The sequence below is a fragment of the Solanum tuberosum genome, unplaced genomic scaffold (genome assembly GCF_000226075.1).
Source record: "Solanum tuberosum cultivar DM 1-3 516 R44 unplaced genomic scaffold, SolTub_3.0 scf00241, whole genome shotgun sequence".
Classification (NCBI taxonomy): Eukaryota; Viridiplantae; Streptophyta; class Magnoliopsida; order Solanales; family Solanaceae; genus Solanum; species Solanum tuberosum.
Genome location: NW_006239165.1, coordinates 267,652 through 271,907, shown reverse-complemented (window position 1 = coordinate 271,907; position 4,256 = coordinate 267,652).

The following is a 4,256-nucleotide window of genomic DNA, read 5'->3' as shown; positions in this document are numbered from 1 at the left end:
ACCTTTTTCTTCATTTTAAATCTTTCAAAGCTTATATATATATATATATATAGAGAGAGAACTAAGATCGTAGAATTGATTGAGAGAAAACCCTAAACGAGATATCCTTGTCTCCCCTTTGCTTGTTATCTTCTTGTTTTTGTGGCTATTGATTTTTGAGTAGTTCCTATTCATGTTGTATGACATGTTTTGACTCTTTTTCAGCCTGATGTCAGCAACTTTGTTTTTCTCTAATTCGAGCATAACTTTAGCTTTCTATGGCAACTCTTGAATTATATGATATTGTTTGATGTTTGTGCCATTCCTCTAACTTCCACTACAATAGCCCAAGGTATTTTTCACTGGCCTTCCAACACCTTTTTTGAAACTAAAGAATCATTTTTCATTGTAAGATGAAAAATATAGTTGCAAATACAATATTCAATCCCAACTCTCGAAGCCCTCACTTTTGCCTCCAGAGCTTACCTCCAATAATCTAGCTTGTATATTAGGAAATTTTCATTTAACCACTTGACTAGTAATTAAAGGGTGATAATCTCTAAAGCTCTAATTAACAAAGACCAAGTATTTGGTAATTGTTCAACCCAGAGATATCTATAGCTAGGAAGCTAATAAATACATGTTTTTTTTTATTAAATTCCTTGATCATAGCAAACTTAGACATCTTTCTCCCATAATAGATGATATTCCTTCTTTTCCAATTTGCCAAATAATAAATATTGAAACGGTTCTAATAAGAGGTTTAAGCTTAGCAATGGTCTCCACAGACCTAATATTTCAAAATAAAGCATTTTGAGTATTATATAAAATTGAATTTAACCCCCTTCTAGTTTGAATTTATTGGTTTAACTCTATTTTCTTGTATTTCACCTTTATCTCTTTTATCATTCTTATGCTTTCCTTTCTTACCCTTTGTAATAGCTTATGGAAATAAATCAATCTGTATACAAATCTGTTCCTCATTAATAACATAATCTTCTTCATCTTTGTCTTCTACAGAAACTTGAGGACTCTTAATGAGTAGTTTCTGATTTCCAACATCATCGTTTTTAGCACCTTATGAGAGACTAAAGCATGTAGATTCTCCATGGGTTGAGCTTTTTCAGGTATTGATAATGTATAGGCTAATTCTGCTATGTTTCTGCCCTTATCAAATCCTCAAGTGTTTCCTTATGTTCCATTGGATAACTTTCATCCTTACTGCCAATTGCTGCAATTTGTAAAAGAACATGGTATGTTCCTTTTCCTTATTCCTTTCACATAGTAATCTCTCTTTCAAGCTTCACTTCTCTTTCAGTAATACAAATATCAATATCTTGTGTTCCTTTCGACTCTCTTCTATTTAAGGAAAGTGTTCCTTTAATAGTGTTTCTTCTCTGCTAACCTCATCATCTTGGTTCACATGCTTATCAAAACAATTGCTTTCACTTGTGTCCTGATTACTTTCTTCTATCTTTCCATGCATTTGTTGTTTTATTGGTATTGTTATTAAGAATTTAATCACGGGGTTTAAAATAATTTTATAAATAAATTTAACTATAAATTTGTGATTTATTATAATGTTTTATCAACTACTACTCCTTTTGTTTCAACCAAACTTAATACATCATTTTCACTTATTTTTGCACCTGCTGTGTTCTCACATTACAAGAGCGCGTGAGTAGTTTAAAAAACAGTCTCTAACCAATATAAATAAGCCATGTGACATTTCAAATTGATTTCTTTTTTTAGAATAAAGATCCATTTTCCCCAAATCACTTCAAACACCATTAACAACTATTGAAGCTTGTTGGAGTGTCTATGGCCGAGTTAGCACTATAGTATTTCTCGAAGTTTGATTGACTGTCACAAGACGAGTACTCCGTCAAGTCATCCTCGATTCTGGACTCGTCATTTGCTTCTCCTATCTTCTTCGTCATTGCGATGGTACAATTTATCATCGTCGACATTTGATATTTTTGATGGAGATGATGAAAAGATAACAAAAGTGAAAAGAAAAAATGAAGAGAAAAAATGTCATTGTTAGTCACCATTTTATCTGACGAAAAAAACATTTTTCTGCAATAATGACAGATTAATGGTGGTTAGCCATGGTTGCTTCCATCATTTGAGGCGAAAGGCCTCTTGATGCTAATAGAAGTATTTGTATAGTTCCAAGAATAGAGGAATAAAATAAAATGATTGTTTTCCTAAAATTACAATGATAATAGCATAAAAATAATAGATTGATTTTTGTTTAACATTTCTAATTGAAGTTAATTGTCTTTTTTTTATTTAATGAAGAAGGTTAGGGAAAGGGGAGAAGTGGATAGGAATGGAGAGGTGTTGTGGGGTGGGGGTGGGGTGGAAAGTATTTTTTCCTTTATTTGTAATAAAGAAATTTATTTTTTCATATTTATTTTTATAATTTATGACATTTCACACGTGGCAATTTGAGATTGGAGCGTGAAAATCAAACATTTTCTCACAACTGGGTTTAATTGAAAAATGAGACAATGTTATTACTTTCAAATTGTTTAGGGGGGGTTAGGACCCCTGTAAAGTTTAAGTGTCTCTCTACAAAAAGAGTATTAGTTCAGGGTGAACTTTATGTATTTTCTCTTTCTTTTAAACAAAGTTTTTCTTGCACAATGTTTGAACTTTAAAAGACTGTGGTTTATAGTATTCCTTCCCTTTAGGGGCGGACCCACCTTGGCCAAAGGGTGTCAAGCGACACCCCTTTGTTGAAAAATTACATTGTATATAGAGGTCAAATTTTGGTTATATATATATATATATATATATATATATATTAAACATCTTTTGATACAAGTGAAAGGTTTAGTCTAGTGGTTAAGGGTTGTAAATTTAATTTAAGGTTGTGTGATCAAGCCCTGTTGGGCTCATATTATAATTACATCGTTCTTTTTTTTTTAATACAAAAACAAATAATCTAAATTGGGCAGAGCCCATTTTATTGAATAAAATTACACAAACAACTAACTTGAGCCCAAAAGTGGCCCAGGTCGGATCCTACGGAACAAAGAGGAAATAGAAATGCCTAAAAATAAAATAAGCAACTATGAAAAAAATTGAACCAAAACCTAAGAGAAAAGGATAGCCGTAGAGGCATTCTTCTCCATCCGATTGACCCTTCTCTCTCCTCCTCCGACCTTACTTCGACCATCGTTTCTCAGTAACACAACACGAGTAGAGCCGTCAATATGGGCTAGGCCTGTTGGACCGGCCTGGCCTAACCCGGGATTTAATAGGGCTGGGCTAAAAATTTTGGAGCCCATTTAAAAAAAAGGCTTTTTAGCCCTGCCTGAATAAGCCTGTTGATTTGTGGGGCTTGAGAAATATTGGTAGGGCCGGCCCGTGGGCTAATACAAATTAATTAAAAAATATAATATAATGGGAAAAGGCATAAATTCCCCCTTCAACTTGTACAGAAAAGTCAGTTACACACTTCAACTATTATGACGACCTATTACACACCTTTACTACTTAAAAGTGAATTTATTTCCACCCTGAGACGTGTAACACCACTCTCACAGCATGTAGTGTATTACACTCGCTGCCACGTCATCGCCAGGTCAGCGCCACGTCAGCGCCACGTCAAATTTTATAATTTCTTCTATTCTTTTTGTTTTCTTTTCTATATTAATTAACTTTCTTTTTGTTAACTCTATTTTACACTAATTAATCTCTAATTAATTATTGAAATTCTCTAATAGTTGTATCTTTTTTATAATTCCACCCACTTTATCTCTAATCTCATCGGAGAAATCATTCATTTGAATTTATACAAGAATTTTCTTTGTCTTCTCCAGCGAAGAACAACCAACCCATCACCACCATAAGTCCACCTCCACAACGCCATTTGTTCTTCTTTTTCGACGAACCATCGGCCACCAAACAACCACCACAAAACAGCCACTCAAAATCCAAATCAATCACCAACAAACACCAAACCAAACCCCCTTACCTTATCCCTTTGCGATTTTATTCTTTTGATTTGTTCTACAGGTGTGTCAGCAAGCTCAAAGTACGATGAAGTTCCAAAGAGCTCCACACTTTCAGATCTGAATAACCAACAAATAATTTGAACAACCAACAACACCACTACTACACTCACGTCATTGTGAATCTTTAAGGTTGTGATGAAAAATAAAAAGTTGTGATGAAAATTAAAGAATGAAGAAGAAGAGGGTAATGGGTGGGGATGGAAGATTTTGATTTTTTAATTCTTTTTCTAAAGGGTAATGGGAGGGGAA